Source organism: Megalobrama amblycephala, linkage group LG20 (genome assembly GCF_018812025.1).
Source record: "Megalobrama amblycephala isolate DHTTF-2021 linkage group LG20, ASM1881202v1, whole genome shotgun sequence".
Classification (NCBI taxonomy): Eukaryota; Metazoa; Chordata; class Actinopteri; order Cypriniformes; family Xenocyprididae; genus Megalobrama; species Megalobrama amblycephala.
Genome location: NC_063063.1, coordinates 3,883,868 through 3,909,139, shown reverse-complemented (window position 1 = coordinate 3,909,139; position 25,272 = coordinate 3,883,868). Strand labels below are relative to the sequence as shown.

Sequence of the window (25,272 nt, the reverse complement as noted above, 5' to 3'; positions counted from 1 at the left end):
CAGTGGATTAGTTTTATTTTTGAAGGGAATGCGCCACAGATCTAACATTCATTAGAATTTTAAACTGATATAGCTTTAAAACGTGGAAATAATAAACTTTAATGATGAAAGAAGAACTATGATATCCATAAGGATCAAAACCAAGCAGATGTCTTGTTAATATTTCGCAGAGAATCTGATTGAGGAACTTTGATCATAGAGAGGGGGTGGGGCACAGCAACTCATTTGCATTTAAAGGCACATGCATAAAAACAGCCTGTTCTTGACTGTAGCCAGAAATAGGTATTTACAAAATGAATTTATAAATGATCTGTGAGATATTTTAAGCTGAAACTTCACAGACACATTCTGGGGACACCTGAGATTTAAATTACATCTTGCAAAAATGGGCATAATAGGTGCCCTTTAAAGGTGCCGTGGAATGTGTTTTCAAAAGATGTAATATAAGTCTAAGGTGTCCCCTGAATGTGTCTGTGAAGTCTCAGCTCAAAATACCCCATAGATTTTTTTTAATTCTTTTTTTTTTAACTGCCTATTTTGGGGCATCATTAAATATGCACCGTTTCAGGGTACGTGGTGCCTTTAAATTCTCCTGCTCCCCGCCCCCGAGCTCGCGACTGCCTTAAACTTATAAACAAAGTTCACACAGCTAATATAACCCTCAAAATGTATCTTTACAAAGTGTTCATCATGCAACATGTCTAATCGCGTAAGTATGGTATTTATTTGGATGTTTACATTTGATTCTGAATGAGTTTGATAGTGCTCCGTGGCTAAAGCTAACATTACACACTGTTGGAGAGATTTATAAAGAATCAAGTTGTGATTATGAATTATACAGTGTTTAAAAAATGAAAATAACGACAGTCTTGTCTCCATGAATACAGTAAGAAACGATGGTAACTTTAACCACATTTAACAGTACATTAGCAACATGCTAACAAAACATTTAGAAAGGTAATTTACAAATATCACTAAAAATATCATGGATCATGTCAGTTATTATTGCTCCATCTGCCATTTTTCGCTATTGTCCTTGCTTGCTTATCTAGTCTGATGATTCAGCTTTGCACAGATCCAGACGTTAATACTGGCTGCCCTTGTCTAATGCCTTGAACATGAGCTGGCATATGCAAATATTGGGGACGTGCATATTAATGATCCCGACTGTTGCGTAACAGTCTGTGTTAGGTTGAGATTCGCCTGTTCTTCGGAGGTCTTTTGCACAAATCAAATTTACATAAGAAGGAGGAAGCAATGGTGTTTGAGACTCACTGTATGTCATTTCCATGTACTGAACTCTTGTTATTCAACTACGCCAAGGTAAATTCAATTTTTGATTCTAGGGCACCTTTAAGATCTCAGAACTGAAAGTTATTTCTAAAAATTAATCTTTATGCAATAATTGGCAAAGAAAAAAAAAACTAAATTGGAAGTCTTTAGAAAATGCAAGGAAAGGCAATCAATAATTTAAGAAGTCTAAAGAGATTGAGTAAAAAAAAAAAAATCCTCATCGACACAATGCATGTCGTCTGGCTTATGAGTGAAGTTGCTGACTAGCACTGCCTTCACTTCTCGTTTCAAGTAGTTCCCCTCACACTTCCTGGGTGTTCCCCTAATTGTTAAAATCTACTGAAAAATGGAGTCCATATATGTGATTCAGCAGACCTGTTTGAAAGCACACACTTCAGATGTCAGTGATTGTAGTTGTTACATTTGAAGCATCAGCACATTTAACTGTACAGCAGGCCCTTTTATTTGATAAACACATTACAGAATTTGTTAACGAAAAGCTTATGATGATCGTACTAGCAATATATCAATAATATCTGCATACATACACATACTATACACTACATATTTGCATGTAAAGCCATATTTGATTATTTAATATACCGCTATTGTGGTTGGTTATTATTGTTAACCTAATTTTTCAGTGATTGGCTCATCTTCACCACTTTGTTCTGCATTTTCCAGCAACTGCTTGTACTGGCTTTTAAAGAATCCAGCCTGAAAGGAAATGATAATTGAGGCATATGCATTATAACATTGAAGTTAGACAGCTGAAAATGGAAGGTTCAAAGTTGAACATACACACCTTATAGAGGACTGCAGTGATGAGAGCCAATAGCAGCAGTCCTCCTATCACCCCTCCAGTGATCTCTCTGGTCAGGTTCACCTCCTCATACACCTCCACTTGAGTGTTAATCTACATACACACATGAATACAATATAACCTCTGACAATCCACCTTCACATATAAACATAATATCTTTAAGGCCTGAAACATGCAAGGATTTCTAGATATGCATGGGTTGAAAAATGTAAGATCTAGTATATGTAACTGTACAGTGCATAACTTTATTTTTAATAACTGTTTTAGGTTTAATTTTATAAAATTTCATTGAAATCATTTATATTATTTTTATTTTATTAAAATTTTATTTTTGGCTAATTTGTGAAGAAAATTAATCACCTGGAGAGATGGTGCAGTGCCTTGAGAATCAGAGGAAAAGAAAATATATTTGCTCTTGTCATAATCCAGAGACGCTGAACTGATCAACTCAAACACAGCAGCTCTGAGTCCAGTCTAAGAGAGAGACACAGATCATGAGAATAAGAAATGATCAAACAATTATAAATATATATGGTCTGTTTTGTGATATGAATTTGCTTTATAAGTCAGATACCTGCTCAATCCATCCAGAGCTCACACTGCCAGATATATAATAGAGTTTCCATTCATTCTTTATGAGATTGATGTCACAGCTGAACACGGCACACACCGCCACAGAGCAGTTCTGACACACACACATCCAGAGAGGTCAATGCACAAAGAAGATGAAACACGAATGGAACATGATATTTTATGGATTTGTTTTAGTTAGATCAGGAAATGATACTCAAACACTCACCACCACACGATCCTTTTTAATTACTTCCACAAAATCAGTTACAATTGGCCACTCATCCCTCTGTTTCACACAGTCTGGAATCTAAAAACACAAACTCTAGTGATTGGTTGTTTTTTAATTTGACAAATTAAAAGGGTTTTTCTAACACATTCATATATACATACCTCTATGTTTTTGTCAGTCCAGATGAATTTATCTCCCAGAATCACTGGTACTCTGATGAAAACTTTGAAAGTTAATTCTCTAAAGTCATTTTCAACCTGAAAGAGAGAAGGACATTAAAATGCCATTTTTGCCATAAGCCATATTTTTTATGTTCATGGAAGTGTGTGTATTTCACTCCAGTACCTTTAGGATCTGTTTGACTGGTTTATCAGAATCATTTTTCTTCGCAGTAAAATTAATGTGGAGGCTTGAATCTTCATGTCTTATTTAAAATAAAGGGAAAATGTGTCAGACAGTAATTCAAATCTTTTATAGTCTTCATATCTGAAAGTGATTCATATAAATGCAACTTTATACAATAATAGTTCTGTCATGACAACTCACAGAGAGTTTGGCATGGTAATGGGTATGACAATGTCAATATGTTTGGTCCTAGTGGAATAGATCTGCTACGCTGCTGCTGCAGAGCAAGTACAGGACTTGCTACTGCCAATACATACACGACACGTAAGACATGCTGCTGCTGTACAATATAGCGTACATGAATTACCCATAGCAGATCTATACAGGTGGAGCTGGGGAAGGTGGAGGGTTTCTGAAAGCACACTGCACTGCTGAGGCAAATGCTACTCATATATTTGAAGATTGAGTGAGTGGAGAAATAGTGGGTGGAGGGATTAGAACATTCAACACACTAAGGAAGGCCTGTGAGCCAAAACATCTGTTTTTTTGTTTTTTATTCCCCTGTGAATAATGTGATAAAATATGAAATAAAGTGCCTAAAAGATTTTTAATTAAATAGATTTATGCACCAAAACAAGATACAAGATATGAGACGAGAGAGCACAGTGTAAACGACTCTGTAGAATATATATATATATATATATATATATATATATATATATATATATTTTTTTTTTTTTTTTTTAATTGTAATAATATTTCAAAATATTACTGTTTTACTGTTTTATTAAATAAACACAGCCTTGGTGAATAGAAGAGACTTCTTTTGAAAACATTACAAAATCTTAATGATTCTTCTAAAGCAAAACCATCTGCAATTTATATATAAATTGCAATTATTTTTGCTTTAGAACCCCAGAATGTTTACACTGAACATCAAGTGAAAATAATGTGTATTGTTAAATCTGTAAGTTAAAGCAAAACCAGATGAGAACGACAAGAAAAACAAGAGCACTAACCTTATTAAGGCAATGCTAATGGCATATTTGACACCAATGCTCTTCTCTCTGAATAACTGACTGGTTTGAGAGTGTTGGTTATTCCCACTGTAAGTGATGAAGTGTTTTGATTAGTAGTAGCATTTTCAGTTATCAGTTTATCACATGTGAGCAACTTCTTAACAGATCATGGTTAAAGGGATAGTTCACCCAAAAATGAAAATTTGATGTTTATCTGCTTACCCCCAGGGCATCCAAGATGTAGGTGACTTTGTGTCTTCAGTAGAACTCAAATGATGATTTTTAACTCCAACCGTTGCCGTCTGTCAGTCGTATAATGCATGTCAGTGGGAATTCCATCTATAAGAGTAAAAAAAACATGCACAGACAAATCCAAATTAAACCCTGCGGCTCGTGACGACACATTGATGTCCTAAGACATGAAATGATCTGTTTGCGCGAGAAGCCGAACAGTATTTATATTATTTTTTTAACTCTAAAGCACCACCATGTCCAACTGCCTTCCACATCCAGTTTCAGAAAACATGTTCTGATGACGGAAGTGATCTCTCGTGCTTTGCTTCAATGAGTGCGAGAGATCACTTCTGTTGTCAGAGCGCGTTCAGACCTCACTAATCGGATGTGGAGGGCAGTTGGACAGTGGTGTTTTAGAAGTAAAAAATGATATAAATACTGTTCGGTTTCTCACACAAACTGATTGTTTTGTGTCCCGGGACATCAATGTGTCGTCACGAGCCGCAGGGTTTAATTTGGATTTGTCTGTGCATGTTTTTTGACTCTTATAGACGAAGTTCCCATTGACATGCATTATATGACAGACCACAACGGTTGGAGTTAAAAATCATCATTTGTGTTCTACTGAAGAAACAAAGTCACCTACATCTTGGATGCCCTGGGGGTAAGCAGATAAACATTTTCATTTTTTGGGTGAACTATCCCTTTAAGTCATGTATCTGTACACATTGAGTGCATCTCACAGTAAATATGTAATACCTGTTGATCTGAGCAGTGAATTTCACACTTTGATCAAAGGTGCTTTCTTTATCGATGCTGTATGTAATAAGAAACACAGCCTAGAAGTGGACACAGAGGAAACGATGAGTGCTTGAACAGAAAAACTCACAAGACAGTTGAAAAAGTGAGCTCACCTGAGCGTTGCCCTTGAGGATGGGTTTACTGATGTGGCAGGTGGTTTCTCCAAATGAACCTTTTTGCTCAGTGTCAAGAGATTCACACTCCACTCTGCCCTGCTCATACAGAAAATCATGCGTAAATATTAATTCAATAATAAACTCATAACAAATTCAATGGCAATAAACATTCCAATGCCTAAAAAAAACTGCCTTTCAGAAAAACTGTACTTGATTCGTGGACAAATTGTGAGTCTCTTTAATACAATCATCCTGGTGTCACCTGTTTAGATGTGATTCTTCTGTAGGAAAGTCCAAAGGGGTATTTGAGGGTGAAGAGAGTGTTGTATGAGTTTTCTCCTCTGTTCTCTACAAACACTCTCACGTTGATCTCCTGCATTATCCCAACCTCTATGTTTGTAGCCCTGGATAACAGAAACCAAAGAGAGATTCTCACAGTATAACAAGGATGAAAGTCATTGTTGAATCTCCATTCTTACTCTATTTGCTGATCTTTAACGTAATACAGAAAAAAACTAATCATAAATATTCGCTCACCCAGAGAAATTGAAATCCATCCTGAGGTCATCAACACAAATTTCATCATGTCCACAGTTTATCTCAAAATCCAGCTGTGGAATGAGGTGAGATATTTAGTATATATACAGTACATTCTTAAATCCAAGAGTTGGATAGTTCACCTCCCCATTGATTCAAGTAAAAAAGAACACAAGAACTCTGTCATCATTTACTCACCCTTGTGTCATTTAAAATTACTTTCTGACTTTCTTTCTATGGAAGAACCTAAAAGAAGATATTTTGAAGAATGTTTCAACTTGTCCTATGAAAGTCAATGAGGTCCAAAACAACACTGAACTACTTTGACTTTTATTGTATGGACAAGCATAGCATTTTGCAAAGTATCTATTTATGTGTTCAACAAAAGAAAGTCATACAAGTGACAGGCAGTAAATGATGACAGAGGTTTCATAGCCTTCCCTTTATTGTTACATCTGAATGAATTCATGAATTCATACTTTATGAATTCATACTTTAAAACAAACATTGTTTTGCCTTCTCTTACATTGTGGTCTGTGGTGGTCTTTATCTCTGGCAGCAGTATTGGCTTTATGTTTTGCATTGATCTGGATGGTAGACCCTCAAAAGTGAACATCAGCTGATTGGACACTGGGTTCAGAGCATCTTCTGAGAAAGCCTGAGTGGGCAAGAATAGATAAATGACAATAATTTACAATAAAATCAGGATTTTCAGTTTGTATTGCCACATTGTTGCATCTTAGAAGGTACAAGATTTAATTATTCCCATTGAGATTTCATTCTTACAGCTAGAATAACTGACAAAAGAGTGAGATAAGAAAAAAGTATTGTCAAAAATTGGTTCAGACTTACGTCTATAAAGAAACGATGACTTTTGCAAGCTTCTGCATTCATTGCAACTTTCAACACATTACTGAGGAGCCGGTTTTTGGGTGAGAAGTTTGCTCGATAATTCTGTCGCTTGGCATCCAGCATTATGGTGTAATTAATATTTGCAGATAGGTCTAGATAAAGAACATCAAACAGACATATAAAAAGTGATAAATGGAAGACAGTTTTTTACATTTCAAAATGTTTATTTTTTCTTTAAGTGTAGTACTCTGTAAATCAAAGATAGAATTTTTTTATATTTCTATCATATTAATATAAATACGTTGCTATTCAAAGGTTTGAGAGCGGCAAGATTTTCAAGATTTAAATATTTGAAAGAAATTAATTATGCTCACAAAGGCTGCATTAATTTGATCAGAAATACTGTAATATTAATATTATTACAATTTAAAATTATTGTTTTATATTTAAATATGTTTTATTTATATTTTAATTATAAAATGTATAAAATATACAATTTTGTTCCTGTGTCGCATTATCCTTCAGAAATCATTCGAATATGCTTATTTGCTGCTCAGCAAAACATTTATTATTATTATTATTATTGTTATCAATGTTAAAATGTTTTTCATGTGGAATAAAAAAATACCTTACAGCACATTTAACTAAATTTACATGAATTCTCTCTCAGAGAGAGAGAGAGAGAGAGAGAGAGAGAGAAGCTTTTAAAGCTATAGTTTGTGCTACCAGCAACACACTTCAATATTAACTACAACATGAAGGAATATTTCTAGTTTTGGATAAACCTCTTAGGCTGGAACTGTATGGACGCATGGTGAAACACACTTTCATGGTGTTTTCCAGTGACTGGTCTGTTTCACTGGTTGGTATTTTGGTTGGGTTGTAAGTTACTTTGGTTTCCAAGCGCACGATGGGTCTGGACCTGAATGATCCACATATAACACATATGAATGATTACGGCTGAAACTGTATTTGTATAGATTTTAGTTCTTTATAACAGAAAACAGACCTGAGAAGCAGAACTGCTCCCTTGGACCCAACAGCAATGTCAGGAAGCTTGTCTTGACTCTGGTCTAGAGAAGACTGACTCAATGAAATCCCAAAGAACCCGCAAACCTGGTCGCACAGACGATCCAACAATCCTCTGTTTCATTCAAGAGGGAATGAAAGAGATAACAAAAATATTAGAATATTAGAGTCTATGAAGTGAGTCAAGGAAAGGTAATGCAAGAAAGGTGAACCACGAGGGTGAATAAATAATGACTGAATTACATTTTAGGTGAACTATCCCTTTAAACTGCCACCAGCCCACATCTTTTTCACCTGTGAGTGTTTTGAATTGATCGCTCCATCTCTCCCATTGAAGATGTAGATGCTGCCCTGTCCATTTCTCCTCTAGAGGAGCTCCAACCAACACATCCATGAAACCATCATCATCCAGATCTGCTGGACTGGCCAGAGAAGAGCCAAACCGACCCCTCTGACCTGCCATGCCCACCAGTGTATCCGTAGAAATTGAGTTTGCCTATGAAGATATAACAGAGAGAGCAGAAACGGTCAAATAGACACAAATGTACATTTATTCAATCTCGATGAACTCTTTTTAAAAATGTTAACTGAATCTTAATTGAATCTCCAAATAATCACTGACCCGACGTGTGAAGATGTAAACAAACACTATGCCCTCCCGGTCAGACTCCATGTATGTTGGTGCCGATACCAAAAGTAGGTCTGTATTGGAGTCCTTGTTCAAATCCACCACACACACCTCAGCTCCAAAATATGAGCCAATCTGAGGCTGAGAAGAGAGGAAGAAAAGTAATATGTAATTTGAGCTCACTTACTTTCACTCGCTTATACATTAATGTGTGAAGTGCTAATATTTTACACAAATTTGAGTGTTACAACCTTAGGAGGATCCAGTTGTTTTACATCACTTCGATCAATTCTTGAAACAGTAACTTGTCCCTTATGCTTGTGTCTTGGTGCTCCCATGACTGCATACTTTGCTCCCCGCATTGTTGCTATTGCCAAGGAATAACCTGTGAAGAAAATAGACTTGAAAATATTCTAATGTATTTTGACTGATTAATACTGATTTACAAAGTCGAAGAGATCTCACCTAAATAACTGTCATGCTCACTTCCAGCTTGAAAGACCGCTGAATTATCATTTGGTTTGTACAGCTGATATCCACCCTTCCACTGGAAAGCTCCCACTGCAGTCATTATCATATCTGTCTGGATGCAGACAATATTACAGGAATAAATTAAAATATTTAAGAAAAAAATATTTAAGAAAACATTTAATTTACCTCATGGATATCTATGGTTGCAAATAATAATTAAAAAAATAAAATAATAATAATAATAATAATAATAATAACTTGATACATTAATGCAAACACCTAGATTTGCTTGATGCAAGTGTACTTCCAGGTTACTTTTTTCTTGCACTTTGCATAATACTTATGGTTTCGAAGCAGCTTTACAAAGAATGGCACCTTACAAGATCTAGCAGTTAATTTAACCTGATGTAAGATTGTATTAATGATAACATTACGTGAATTGTTGTTCAATTAAATATAAAACTGAAAATAAATGTCAACTTAAAAATCTAAAATGACTATAGTGTGAAAAGCATGGATAGCATGCAAAGGCATGAATTAAGTAAGGAATAATTGATGGTGGGCCGTTGAATTCAATAATGCACACCCGAGGTGGTAATGCGGCCACGACACAAAGCCTCTTCGGGTGTGCATTATTTTCTAAGAATTCAATGACCCAGAGTCAATTATTCCACTTATACTACGGTTACCACACCTCAAGACACTGTTCCGATGTTGTATTTCAAGACATTTCTCAGCTTTCTTATCCTTAAAACACTCTTGTGCGTGGGACTAATTTCTTACGCATCTCATCCCAATTGCAAAACATAATTTCAGAACTAGTAACAAAGGCTTGAGCCTTGATAGCAGAATAATACCATTGATACAGTTATTAACGCACTTGAGAGAGAGAGAGAGAGAGAATAGCAGCATTTGTGAATTAGCCTACCTGATCTGTGCGTCTGTAACAGCAGCAATGTTTCTACTAGTAGTGAAACTATAAGAACTGCACAGTTATTACCTCACTGGTGAGTCATGTATCAAGTTGCTAAACTATTTTACTATTTGATTAATTCATTAGAGCAGCGCTGACCAAACGTTTTTGTGCGAGTGTGTCCGTACTATACAGTATGTGTGTACGTTTGAAAGAGATAGAGAGTGCGAGAGCTTTCAGGACACAATAAAACATATTTTGTGGCAAAATCCAAGACAATAATTTGTCATTCTCATCGTATTTGTGGCGAAGTGATATGGAACTGCAATTTGGGCAAGAATTGCTTGAACTTCTTTAGCCATGCGTTTCCCTGAAAATAACTGCACACCTTAGAACGTTGGTCAACCTATCAGATTCAAGCATTCAACAGTAGTATAAATTAAATTAGATAGAACAGTAAAGAGAGCAATTCAATGGTTCCTAATTGATTCAAGTAAAAGTATTCTAACCCATGTACAGTATTTCATCTTTTTCATTTCCATACAATGTCTCTTTCATTAGTTTGGTGTTAAATAAGTTAAATACACAGAATTACATTTGATGTAAATGCTGCACTAAACCCGTCCTGTGCAAACTCCATTCGAGATGAATCTCCAGAGGTCTGGGTTCCTATAGTAAAGAAGCAACAGAACAGTTAACTATAAATTTAATATTTTAAATCAACACAATGAACAAAGTAACTGTGCTCACATAACAAATGTGATAAATGTAAAATGTAAACATTCTGTCTGTCATTTTTCATTCCCTCTGCAAACATACCTTCAATGGCGATAATGTTCTCTTTGAGTTTTTCACGAATGCTTTCCAGCGCGTCGAAATCATTTACTCTGAACACATGATTATTGGAGGGTAAAGATGCAATAATTTCCAGCTCCCTTCTTGCTGTGTCACTATTAAAAGCATTGCCAACCTAAGAAAAATTCAATGGAGATAATTGTAACACTTCATAAATGTAATCATTTTAATAACTTTTATTTTTATTTTTAATATGATTAATTTTAAATTTAAATTTTAAGTCTTTATATTGATGAATGAATGAATGAAAAAAAAGTAAATTCTGTCATCTTTCAATCACCCCCATGTTGTTCCAAACATATGGCTGTCTTTCTTCTATTAAATGCAAAGGAAGATATTTTGAAGAATGTTTCTACTGTTTTTGTCCATACAATGACAAGACAACACTGGACCTCATTGACTTTTATTGTAAGGACATCTTTTCAGAAGAAAGAAAGTAATGTTTGGAATTCAAAAGTGATGAATGAATTGCCATTTTAAGGGGAACAGTATTTTTCTGCACAGTACTTTCACAATGGCCATCTTGTTTTTGTTTTTTTTAACTGAAAACTTCAAATCTTTCAAAACATTTTCCAAGACAAATCACACCAGGAAAGGATACATGTTGATTTTGCCTAAGTGTCTTGATCTGAATCAGTATAAATTAAAGCAGTTTTTGTACACTAATATAGTTAATATAGTTTTTTGAATCTAGCAGAGGCAAGTACAAATTACATCTTACCCCAATAGCATATCGTATTATATTTTTAGCTTGAGCTAGTTGAACAGCTGCAGTCAAATCATCTGGATCAGTTGATTCACCATCCGTGATAACAACCAAAATTTTATTGGCTGATGGTCTTGCACCTCCACTACTGACGAATAGCTCATTCCTAATGAAAAAGAAAATAGTACAAATATTTAATGAACAATACAATTATGCAACTGTTTAAGAGACATTTCTAGTTTACATTGCTTGTCTTTGGAAACTTGTTCAAATAATTAAATGCTGTAAAATCTTTATTTCAAAAAATCAAAAGACTTGTAGTAGTATGGGTATCCATTCATTCATGATTGCATGGTCCTTTTTTTTTTTTTTTGTATTATCCATTGTCTTAGTTTTTCTTTTGGGGGTAATATATTTAGGATGTGCTCCTCAGCCCTCACTAAATATCATGTTAAATTCATCTTCACTCCAAATCTTTCTGTCAGAAGTAATATTACTTTTAATGCCATAGATAAAATAAATCCAATGAAATATCAGCAGACATGTCTCACACAAGTTTTCTTATAGCTGCTGCGGTGTAGGTCCATCCTCTCTGTTGAGATATCTGATTCACTGCATCTTGCCATGCCATTGTGCTTTTTACTTGTTGAAACTTGTAATGAATGACACTTTGTGTAGAAAACTGTGCAATGGCAAACTGTAAGACAGAGAGATAGATTTAGTAACTCATGCTATGAACGTTAGGGGTAAAAAAAAATCATGCCTAAGCTAAATCATAATAAATGCATTGATTACCTGTGTATCACGGTCTATAAAACTTTTGATCATTTCTATAACAAAAGACTTCATCTTTTTAAAATCCACAGAGCCTACACTTCCAGATCCATCCAGTAAAAAAGCAATGTCAATTTGTGATGTTGGGCATTCTGAAGTTGGAGAAATGAATAATAGCATCATATTTTCATTTAATCGGAATAACCATGTCATATAGTATATACAGTATGAAGAATATTTGTTTTGGTTTGGTAGAATGCCATAAATGTACCTCTCAGAGTCTCTGGCACAGGACTGCTCACAGTATTATCTCGATTGATTTTAAAGCACATTCCATTGTAAGTGGTTATTGCATCACAGTTCTTAGGTATTGTTGGACCACAAACCTGAGAGAAATTAAGATTTTATGTTCAACATGACAAACTGTAAGCATTATTAAACAATACAGAAAAACAGCAAAAAAATCTTAAAAAAGATATTTTTCCGCCCTGGAAAATCTTGAAATTCTCTCAAAAACAGCGATTATTTAAGGGGTTATGAATTGAGAAATTTTTCAGTCTTTTAACATGCAAGCAGTAGGCTACTATAAAAACATCCTGTAAGTTTCAGAACTTAAAACTTCCTTGTTAGTCTAAAAACAGTTTTTATTGAAACCAAACTCCAAAAATGACTCGTTTCAGATTTTGTCATATTATGACCAACTCTGCAGAATCAGATCAACGCCTACTTTACATCATCACGTCTTTGCCCCACCCACTGGCACTTTAGTGAGATGAGAAGAAGAGAAGAGAGATAAAAGATCACTGGACCAAAGGATCCTAATGTTAGTAATGTGGTTATTTATTTTCAACTATGTGAATGTCTAGAGCAATATTTGTATATTTCACTGTGGAATCTTTGGTAAATCAGTTGCAATTTCAGCGCAGGCTTTGCAAACAGACTTTTACTGTAAGATATGGACCTGACAGTAATGCCAGAATATGTAACCAGAGCTAGGTAGATTACTTATGAATTGTAATCACTTACTGATTACAAATTACATGACAAAATTTTTAGATTACACATTTTTGGCAACGTAATCGGACTACTTTTGGATAACATTTAGATTACTTTTGTGCTAACCCTTATTTGATGTCACATATATTGCAGGATAGTCTTGTACTATTTTGACAGATACAAAGAAAAAATATAGTCCAAAGAATATATTCTATTCACCAACAAGAGCCTCAATAGATTCTTTTTAAAGTGCAATGTATATTAATACTTCAAAACACTAACCAGTCCTTCCAGGATTTCATGCAACTTTTTTCAGATTTTTTCAGGCTAAAATGAACTGAACCATCAGATTTTATCAAAAATATCTTAATTTTTGTTCTGAATATGAATAAAGGTCTTACAGGTGTGAAATGACATGAGGGTGAGTAATTAATGACTGAATTTTCTCTGAATTTTAGAACTGAAAGTTCTAAGGTGGCACCAGCCCCTGATTTGACAGTGCTGTGAGGGCTGACAGAAAAGCACTGAGCTTGAATTGAGATGCAGATAATATTAACTTTTATTTTATTATTAAAAAAAAAAAATATTAAAGCTATACACTAGGGTGTGGCTAATAAGCCAAAAAGTGCTCCTCTGCAGCATCTACTACAGTGGTAATTTGTCTTTTTTATGTCTAAATAAGTCTTTGCTTTCCTACATCGTGAAATCTTTAATTTTACAAATGGAGACAAACTATGAATGATGAACAAATAATGTTTTGGACATCACGTTAAAAATAACATTCATATTGAAGTGCTGGGAAAAGTTGTGTGAAGCACTTAAAACTAAAGCACTCGAAAACATTAGACCATTTCTGCCACGAGTTATTTCTGTTAGTGTTACAGTGGCACAATGTTTATCAAGCTTTCCAGATTACACAGCTCTGGGAAGAAAGCACTTGAATTCACCACAGAATTAATAACGTCGCTGTGAAATCTTGTGAGAGGCATTTGTCGCAGAATTCTCTGTTAAACCACAGATTGTTACGTGTAGCTGGTGGAAGGATGAGGCAGATCCGGATTTCCACAATCATACAATATATTTAATGAACAACAGGCAAGGAGTACCACACATACACTTTACACAACATAGAACCGACAAGGAGTGAGGGGAGTGAGTGCAATATAAAGGGAGTGCAGATAATCAAGTCCAGGTGCAGGTGATCCGTGATGATGAGGAGCTGACGAGGGAAGTGAGTGCAGGTGAAGAAACAAGAGGATCATGGGAATTAGAGTCCAGGGAAACAAGGGATCTGTGACATTACCCCCCCCCTCCCGGTAGGCGCGTCCTCGCGCCGTAGATGGAACAACCGGGCGCCCTGGAGACCTCATGCCGGAACAGGAGGAGGAGCAGACTGGAGAGGAGGTCTCCAGGGCGGGTCCAAAAACAGCCATGGCGGGTCAGGGGGCAGCGGGCAGCCATGGCGGGTCAGGTGCAGCGGGCAGACATGGCGGGTCAGGTGCAGCGGCCTGCCGAAAAGGCCTGGAGTCCAAGTGATGCCGCAGGTCCGTAGCACCATGGCGACACCGACGGCTTCGCCGACTGAGGCGTAGGCAGGGTTCCAGAAGGCCGCTGCGGAACCAAGACGACAGATGACAAAGGGAAAGCAGGAGGGAGTGAAGAAGCCAAGCGAACAGAGGGACGAAGTGACGGAGTGAAAATGGAGGAGTGCAGTCCTGAGGTGAGGGTGGGCTGATGAGGGACCAATGCTTGACCGGAGGAAGGATGGAGGCTGGTGAAGCTGGTGGACTGATGGGCCATGGTGGAGATGAGGGAGGTTGGAGCCAAGGTGGAGGTAATGGGGCAGAGGGCCGAGGTGGAGTGCAGGATGAAGGGGCTTGAGGTGGAGAAGCGATGTAGACACACATGGGAGGAGGCGGGAGAGGGAGGCAGGGAGGGTAAACAGTCCTTGAATTAGAGACTTTTAAAACAAAGTTCATCATAATAAAGGGCTCGTGACGGGCTGGAGCGGCTGGCTCGGCGGCGGCGGCTGGAGCGGCTGGCTCGGCGGCGGCGGCTGGAGCAGAGGGCCAGTTCATCCCCTCATACTCCACCAGAATCCCTTCTGCCACTGGAGCGTGCTCGGAGAGAGCTGGAGCGGGCTCGGAGAGGACTGGAGCGGGCTCGGAGTTCATTCCCTCAAATATAATTAAAATGCCCGTTGGAACGGGAGCGGGCTCGGTGGAGGCTGGAGAGGGCTCAGCGGCAGGTTTTTTCCTCCTCCTCCGCCTTCTGGACCCAACGGGAGAGTGTGGGCCCAGCGTGGGACAGGAAGGAAGTTCACCGGAGGGGTAAGCGGAGGAATACGGAGGCTGACTAACTGGCCCGGCCGACCGTGTTTCTGGACGGACTGGAGACCAACGCTCATCCTGAACCTTATCCACATAGAAATTGGAATCATTCAAAAACAAAATAAAATTGATAGTTTCGCTTAAGGAGAAACGATAATCTGGTTTATGGAAACGGAGAGTGTTGTCATCCAGACCGTCCAAAAACAGGGCGATTAAATTAGCTTCGGGCCAGTCAGTCAGATAAGCCAGCTCAACAAACTCCTCCACATACCTCTCCAGTGAACGACCAACCTGTAGAAGCCCGATGAGGCGTTCGCCGGCCGTGCTGGGAAATGGAGGCATGGGAGAAGCTGGAGCCCGGGAGGTGAAAGAAAACTCCATGTAGTAGTGGAAATCCAGCAGTTTTTTGAGGTCGGTTCTTCTGTTACGTGTAGCTGGTGGAAGGATGAGGCAGATCCGGATTTCCACAATCATACAATATATTTAATGAACAACAGGCAAGGAGTACCACACATACACTTTACACAACATAGAACCGACAAGGAGTGAGGGGAGTGAGTGCAATATAAAGGGAGTGCAGATAATCAAGTCCAGGTGCAGGTGATCCGTGATGATGAGGAGCTGACGAGGGAAGTGAGTGCAGGTGAAGAAACAGGAGGATCATGGGAATTAGAGTCCAGGGAAACAAGGGATCTGTGACACAGATATCAAACAGTTTCCACATAGACTGTTTTATCTGATACAGACTGTTTTATCTGATACCTGTGGTTTAACAGAGAATTCTGCGACAAATGCTTCTCACAAGATTTCTTTCTTCACAGCGCTGTGTAGAAATGTTGTTGTGTGATCGAGATCAGCCCCCTGCTCTGAACTCATGTTGCGTTGTCTGTGTTCCAGACAGATGGGTAGGCTATTTGGATTTTTACCTCCTTCTAGGAAATAATTTTTATTTTTATTCTGTTTTTGCCATAACTGACATAAAAACACGATATGCTCTCCTTGTGTTGTGGCGACATCACATGGTCAACATGTGAACGTGACGTGTGATTGACTGGAACCAAAGAGCTTAGAACCCAAGAGGCAACACTCTGATACTTTTTGGGTAACAGCCACTAGATGGCATTCCGGTAGCGCGGCCGCCATTATGGGGTGAAAATACCATACTAACTGGACCATAGAATCCTTCACATCTAACGCACCCAAAATCGACGAATTATCACTGCCAAATCAGAAGCGCAATAGAAAAGTTTTTTTTAAATTAAGTCACCAGTAAATTGTATGGCTCCTACAGTAATAATAGTATAATACTATTAATAATAGTAATAATAGTATCACTCCACTAGGTCTGAATTGAAATATATATACTGTACGTTTTAATCAAACATAATGATCTTATAATGATGCATTGCTGTGCCCGTTATCGCATAATTCCCACTTTTGGACACTTTTGCTTTAACGGACATTAGACAAAACTGCAAAATCAAGCTGTTATATTTATTGTCCAACATTCCCAATTTTTCTGATGCATGTCCTTAATTTCAGATGTTGGTAGTAATTCAGAGTTTATACTGCTAATACTTAAACTAAAAAATAATTTTAACCCAGACTGACTGGGTTTCTTGAGAGCAAAGGTTTTGTGAAAAAGTGGAAGACTTAAACACAAAGTCTGTAAAATAAACTGTTAAAAGGATTTGATGATCACTAGTGATAGTATTTTATTCTGTGTTGTCATCATTCAGGTTGGATTTCAGCTTTAATGTGTGTTTTGTTTTAACAAAGCAGCTGATATTGCCATAGAAACTAGTGGACCGACGAGTCGCTTTCACCCCAAAATGGCGGAAACGCAGGGCCGCTGCTGGGCGCCGGTGTCTCAATAGAGCGTTCTATTGAGTGTTCTTGTTAGCGTATATTCTTTGCTGGAACACACTGAGGTCGGAAGTGGGACATTTAAATTGGGACATTCCCACGTCCAACCTCGTCTGAAACGCAGCATAAATGCATGTTGAAATGACATTAAGAAAATGGCAATTAAGAAAAAATGCAAGCTCCTCTGAATATTGCGGAGTTTGCTTGATTTTGCAATAAATTCAGTGATTGCAGAATCACGAAATCCTGGAGGGACTGACTAACACTAATGTACCTGTTAGTGTTTGCTGAATAGTAACACTGAATAAAACAAAATCACATCTTATGATTTTAAAACATATTTACTTAAAATTACGTAAATTTAGAAAACAGCAACATTACAAAAACAAATATTCTTGTTGTTGCTGGTTTCTGTGCACAATTCCACACCCCTCCCCCTCACCGCCGGAAAAACTCGAAGAATCACAAACGTATATATGCGGCAGGTGTATTATGAAAACAATATAAATGTTAAAAAAATGAAAAATTAGGAGAATCAATGAATTGTGAACAAACTTACTGCCACTGTGTAAATAATATGTAATCATGTAATCCATAAAAAAGTAACTGTAGTCTGATTACGAGTATATTTTAAGTATTTTACTCTAATTACAAGTACTTGATTTTTGCAGATTACATAATCCAGATTACATGTAATCTGTTACTACCCAGCTCTGCATGTAAGTAACCGTGTTAATTCTAATGCCCTAATCTGTGATCAGTGATTTCTGACATGGCATGATTCACGTACAGTCAGATGTTCTTTGTTTTAAAATCATTTATTGCTTTTTATGTGTCAGTAAATCAATCCAGTGACTAATTGGACAAATTCACATTGAGTGTGTTTACATGCATCCTCATAATGTGATTATAATGGGATTTTGGCAATATTGCAATTAAACTTTACCTCATGTAAACGCAATACTTTGATCAAATGAATGCGATTAAGCTCTTAATCGTAGTAAGTATAATCACATTATAAACTAGATGGTGTATGCTGATTTTAATCACAATAAACAGGCAAGTAAACACCTTAATCGCATTATTCCCACTCTGACCAAAGGACGTACACGGATGCTGTGTGTTGTTTACACAACTTCTTGAATGAACTCCGTGACATATTATGACGTTTTCTCTTCTCCAAATTGCTTCAACACAACTCGCTGCTCAGTCTCTGCTCCGTATATTCATTCAGGCACGAAGAATGTGATGGTAGCGTAAACAACCCCGACATTTCGATGTTCATCACAGCGTCGAATAATATCCACTACGTCCATAAAAATGTATTTTGAATTTAATTTGAGTAGATTAAAACAACCACTTATTAGCGAATAATCAGAGTAATGAAAATGGCGTGTAAACTTGAGTGAAGAGTTCCACTCGTGTCATGTAAACATCTTACTGCGACCTCTAACATCTTACTAAGACCTTACTCTGATTATGAGAAATAATCGCATTATTGGTGCACATGTAAATGTAGCCATTGTTTCTCATATTAGCATAAAAATATTTTCTTATTTAAACAGAGATTAAATTACATTCAGAAAGCGATCAAAGAACACTCCCTTAATAATCACTGGAGCTGTCAATCACACAGCATGAGTTTATCAGTGACAGTCACTCTCACTTAAACTCCTGTTATAATCAATGATGCTGTCATTTATTTGTCTTTATAGTTAGTGCAGTTGTGATCTAATGGTAAAGAGTCTGACTTGTAACCCGAAGGTTTTGGGTTTGATTCTTAGTACCGGCAGGAAATGTAGGTGGGGGAGTGAATGAACAGCGCTCTCTTCCACTCTCATTACCCACAAGTGAGGTGACCTAACCTAACCTAACCTAACCCCTGATAGCTCCCCGGGTGCTACAGCAAAAAGGCTGCCCACTTCTCTGGGTGTGTGTTCACTACTCACTGCTCTGTGTTTGTGCACTTGGATGGGTGAAATGCATAGCACAAATAAAATGGGACACCATATTTGACTACACATCATGTCATTATGTTATTATGAAAGCATAATAGAGAGCAGAAATTGAGCTGCAATGATGAGATGACTGCACTGATGCACTTTAACAGACATGTTTGTCATCGGCTACAATGTTCATCACTGCAACCTTTAATGCGTCATGGGAGTATATCTAAATATAATGCTATTGTGGTAGGGTTAATAAGTTCCCTCCCCCATACTTAGAGCGGCAGCCTATAAGCACTCGATTCTTGTCTATTTAAAGACTGCGATTATGCCATATATATATATATATATAATATACACACTTTACTTTAAGTTAACTAAGTTTTTGTTTTTACTAGAAAGATTGTTCCTTTGAGAGCGTGCTGTTCTTACGGGGAAATTGGGGCGATCCTTTTCTGCATGAACACTCTTAAGACGGCGCTGCTGTTTTGCTGTGCTGCTGTTTTTGATTTGTGTGTATTTGTTTCTCCCACGCTGAAGCCGGTGGCTGTGGCAGTAGCTGCTCCGATTCTCACCATTGTATGTGTTGGACGGTGTGCTCTGGCCTGCCCTCAAAAGCCAGTTAAATTACCAGCTTCGTGTACGCATGTTGGCGTGATTCTGTGGGTTTTGTTTTTGTCCATTGTATGTTTTTCTTTATTGATTTAATTATTTTGTTTAGCTTTATTTGGATTATTTTCCATATTTGTTTTGTACTTATTTTTCTATTAAGTGTTTAATATTCAATTACATTGACTATTGTGTATTCTTGATTAACACTTTTCACTATTAATTACTCTCAAAAGCTGTAATAGTAGTAATAAAAGATTTCGAGAGTTCCACATGTTATTTTTATATCATATGCAAAGATTTTAGCCAATCATTGCAGTGGGTGCTTATATTGAGGTCTCACAGCAGACACACTCCTTCCAACAGAGCATTCAAATCAGAGGGCTAAAATCAGGGTAGGAAATGGCCTTTTATTTCTAAATAAAGACCTTCTCGGCGGCCCGGGAAAGCATAGCCATCAATTCAGGATCAGACTCGGACATCTCCCAAGGACTCTAGCTCACCTTCCGATGCCGTGATCAACATCTATTTGTCCGCAGGCACACCGAAGGAAACGGCTGGTCGCTCAACAGAGGGACCACCATGATCCTCCGGCAACACCACTGGCTGCAGTGTTGTAGAGGGATTAGGGGCCCGTGGAGATGATCTCGGCGGGGAAGCCCTAACCGTAATCCTCAAATCACCCTTCCTACTCACCGACACGCCATCCCACTGGCCAGAGCCAGAGAAAATGGAGGAATGGAACATAGGGGAGGGGACCCCCGCTCCCTGAGAACCAAGGAACTAGAGTCTAGACCTCAACACTCCTGCAGTGAGAACATGAGCTATCCACAAACGTTGCCTCAGCATGCTGAACGCCCAGGCATGTGATAGTTGGCTACGAAGTGAAAGACAGAGTGCGATTGCATCTGCTTCCTTATTTATACCCGCCTTGTGGTGCGCATTATGCAAATACCGCTCGCCAATGGAATTGGCTCGTTTAGTTACACTCGAAGGTGATAGGGCTCTCTAGCGATATCCCAATTCGTCGGTTCACTTCTGACATACGTCGAACGTGACTGACTGAAAGGGAACAATACTTTTTTTTTTTTTTTTAATTATGCAGTTCATGAACCCTTGAATATGAAACTTACCACTGCACTTGTAGACTGAGGATCAATAGACATTGAAAGTCCAAGAGACATGTTGACAGCCTCATTGGTGTCTGTTGAATAAAAAGTGGAAGAAATACTATCATGGATAATAAAACTAGTAACTTATATTACATATTTGAAAGCATCATATAAAAACTAAGTACCGGGAATGGGCAGTGGCTTGCAGTTTCCTTCAGTCACAGCACAGCGATATATTTGTCCTCTTTGAGTTTGACTGAGTTGTATTAAAGGATCACTCACAAGCAGACTATGGAAGAAGACAGGAGGAATATGAGAACATGTAAAAAAAAAAGGAGAAATCTGTGGCGCACACTCCTGGTTGGGTGTGCTGTTATATGAGGTAATAATCTATGAACGTATTACGAAAAAAAAGTGTGGACATCAGCATAGTTTTAAGTTATTTTTAGTTAGTGTTGCAAAATATTTTTATATTACGGAAAATCACAGAAAGAGGAAATTAAAAATACCAACATGGCATTAGATGGAATTGAAAACCAAAGCTCTGTACATTGTCTGAGCTTTGTTAATTTAAGAAATGTGCTTAACTGTATGTGTACTTCAAATCTTAAAAGTATATGTTAAAAAAAAACTGTACTTGCAGATAATATAATATTATGAAATATGATTATGAAATAAACATGATTATGAAATAATAAGTATACTTAAAGCAAGAATTTCCATGACTATGTTTTGGTTATTTTAAGGTATCCTTGTTACAGTGCAACTATATATTTAATTACAAAGTAATTTTAATTAACAACTTGTACTTTATATATGATTAAGGTTTGGGTTTGGGTTTGGTTCAAGGTTAGTTGCATGTAATTATGCATTATTTACTGTTATTACTGTAAAGTAAAGTGTTACCTTATATGTTTCTTAACTCACTTAGGTACAAATTTTATAAGTGCACTTTTTAACAACATCACCTTAAAAGTTTTACTTTAAAATATATTTTAAATCATTATGATTTAATCATTTTTGTCATGCTTTGAAGTACATTTATTTTGATGTGTCGACTCCCATACTAAAGCACATGTAAAGTGCTTGATTATGATTTCAACTTTAGTGTGTTATTTACTAAAGTTAATATATTTTAACTGTACTAAATTGCAACTTTGTACAACAATTCTTTAATGTTTTAGCTATTAAAGCTTTTTATTAGTGGCATTAATATCCACATCGGTTCTGGATTGAAATATTCTGTAATTCTTAAAGTAATTCTTAAAGTATTTGTTTTCAACAGCATCAGTTTAAATGGTCAACGGTTGAGTGATCTGTGGTAACTGGGTGAGCTCACCTTCCATCTTTCTGTATCACTTTATAGCCAAAGCCACTGTTTGCATTGTTTGTGAAGTACTTCCAGGACACAGGATCAATGTTGAAGGCCATTAATGAATGCCATACTAACAAAAGAAAGGAAAATGACAAGTCTTTAAATAAATGCTTTAAATAGAATAACATATTATGCAATGCAATACAATGATGATTGACAGATTTACAAATAAATGTTCCTCAAAAGCCTGATTTTTTTTTTTTTTTTTTTGATACTTTGATACTCAAATTTTAGCATACATGGATAATCAAGTAAACCTAAGGTTCTTCAGTCCAGTAAATGTTCATCTTGAAATAGCACTGACAATATAAAATTCATTATTGTGAACACTTTCTAAAAATAAGTAAAGATTTCACAGCAAAAAGACACGTGTGCAACAACCAGAAGGTGGAGATTTTTTACAAATATTCTAAAAGGCCTTTACTCACTGAAAAAGTATGAACTACAGATCATTTAGATGGCAGAAGCATGTAGTAGATGGGTTTTCAGCAAAGTTTTGTACATTTTGATCATTTAGAGTTCTTAGAAATGTGTGCATCAAATATGATACGGTAGGCTTTATAGGGTTAAATAGATTTACAGCATTGCATATCTAACAGATCAGACAAAATTACTTGTAATAATGACTGGTAACACTTTAGTATAGGGAACACATATTCGCTATTAACTACTACTTTTCCCTCAATAAACTCTTAATTTACTGCTTATTAATAGCTAGTAAGTTAGTTGTTAAATTTGGGTTTTGCGTAGGATTAAGAATGTAGAATAAGGTCATGCAGAATAAGGCATTAATATGTGCTTAATAAGTACTAATAAACAGCCAATAATCTAATAATATGCATGCTAATAATAAGCAACTAGTTAAAAGACCCTAAAATAAAGTGCTACCTAATGACGATATATTTGACATCAGGCTATTAGATTTCATCAAGAAAAAGACCGCATGGAATACACAATTTGTTCACTTTACATTAAGTATATAATTGAGGAGTTGTCTCTTGTATAATTATTTTCTTTATAAAATTAGGTAAAGTCATTTTAGTATAGCTTATGCCACATGTTTAGTTACAGAAAAAACAGATCTTACCACAAAACAAACACAAGAGCAATCGTAAATTCCAGTCCATTTCTGTATACAGACAGCGGTACAAACAGTGAATGACAGGGACCGATACTCGACTGAGTGAAGAGTCTTTGGTGGGAATGAGAAATAAATCAAGCGAAAATAGATTGACTCATGTGACTGAAGAGGAACTCCCACAGGGGAAACAAGATTTTACCAACAAAACCTCTTTTTCCTCAATCTCCTTTTTAAAATCATTGCTATGATTCAAAAATAAATGACAAATAGTTTTCAGTATATCACAAGTACTATTTTGTGGAAAAAACACATTTGGTTTGAGATGGTTTAAAACTCCCGTATACCCAAAATAACTTGAAATCAAAACCAACAGCTATTCTGACATACAAACAGGAAAAAATGAAATGTCCAAAATAATGTTGTGACTGTCTCTTTCATGAGTGAATGCTTTTGTAAAGTGAACAGCCAATTGTTTGTGGAGCACTTTTTATACTAGTAGTTGCTCACAGTGTTGTAATAGTAAAATAATAGCAAAATCAAGTAAATACCAGGGATGCACCAAAACTTTCAAGCTTTGTGGATAAACCTTGCGGTTAGAGGTAATGAGGTAACCAGGACAGCAGGAAATCCGTTTGATGCAAAAATTAATTTTACCAAAACAGTAGAAAAAAATCCCATGATGCAAAAAATAAATAAATAAATAAATAAACCGGAAAAAAAAAATTATACAAAATACATGTTCGTGACAACGCTCTATTGCTGCACCAAACAGACTAAAAAAGGTGGTACTCCGACCACGCTCACGCCACTCTCACCACACCTGCCTACTGAATGTTCTGGTGACCATATCACAGTCGTGGCCCCGCCTACGGAACATACCATGATGCAGGCAAGTCTAACATAACACATTCACATTCACCACAAATAGTTACATGTTTACACAAGCCACAATACATACAGTTTTCCTATAAATTCTCCTAAAACAAATCATCAAAATAATCAGATATATATATACACAAGAGTTTAAACCAATAATGCTGCTAACTGGTACATACAGGTGCTGGTCATATAAAATATAATCAAAAAGTTGATTTACTTCACTAATTCCATTCAAAAAGTGAAACTTGTATATTATATTCATTCATTACACACAGATTGATATATTTCAAGTGTTTATTTCTTTTAATTTTGATGATTATAACTGACAACTAAGGAAAATCACAAATTCAGTATCTCAGAAAATTAGAATATTACTTAAGACCAATACAAAGAAAGGATTTGAAAAAATTGAAAGTATGAACATGAAAAGTATGAGCATGTACAGCACTCAATACTTAGTTGGGGCTCCTTTTGCCTGAATTACTGCAGCGATGCGGCGTGGCATGGAGTCGATCAGTCTGTGGCACTGCTCAGGTGTTATGAGAGCCCAGGTTGCTCTGATAGTGGCCTTCAGCTCTTCTGCATTGTTGGGTCTGGCATATCGCATCTTCCTCTTCACAATACCCCATAGATTTTCTATGGGGTTAAGGTCAGGCGAGTTTGCTGCCCAAATAAGAACAGGGATACCATGGTCCTTAAACCAGGTACTGGTAGCTTTGGCACTGTGTGCAGGTGCCAAGTCCTGTTGGAAAATGAAATCTGCATCTCCATAAAGTTGGTCAGCAGCAGGAAGCATGAAGTGCTCTAAAACTTCCTGGTATACGGCTGCGTTGACCTTGGACCTCAGAAAACACAGTGGACCAACACCAGCAGATGACAT

General features: G+C 36.9%; 1 pseudogene; it reads right to left on the bottom strand.

Moving 5' to 3' along the window:
• Positions 1-1,732: 1,732 nt before the first annotated feature.
• On the bottom strand, positions 1,733-23,672 carry LOC125255469 (annotated as a pseudogene).
• Between the last annotated feature and the right edge of the window lie 1,600 nt (positions 23,673-25,272).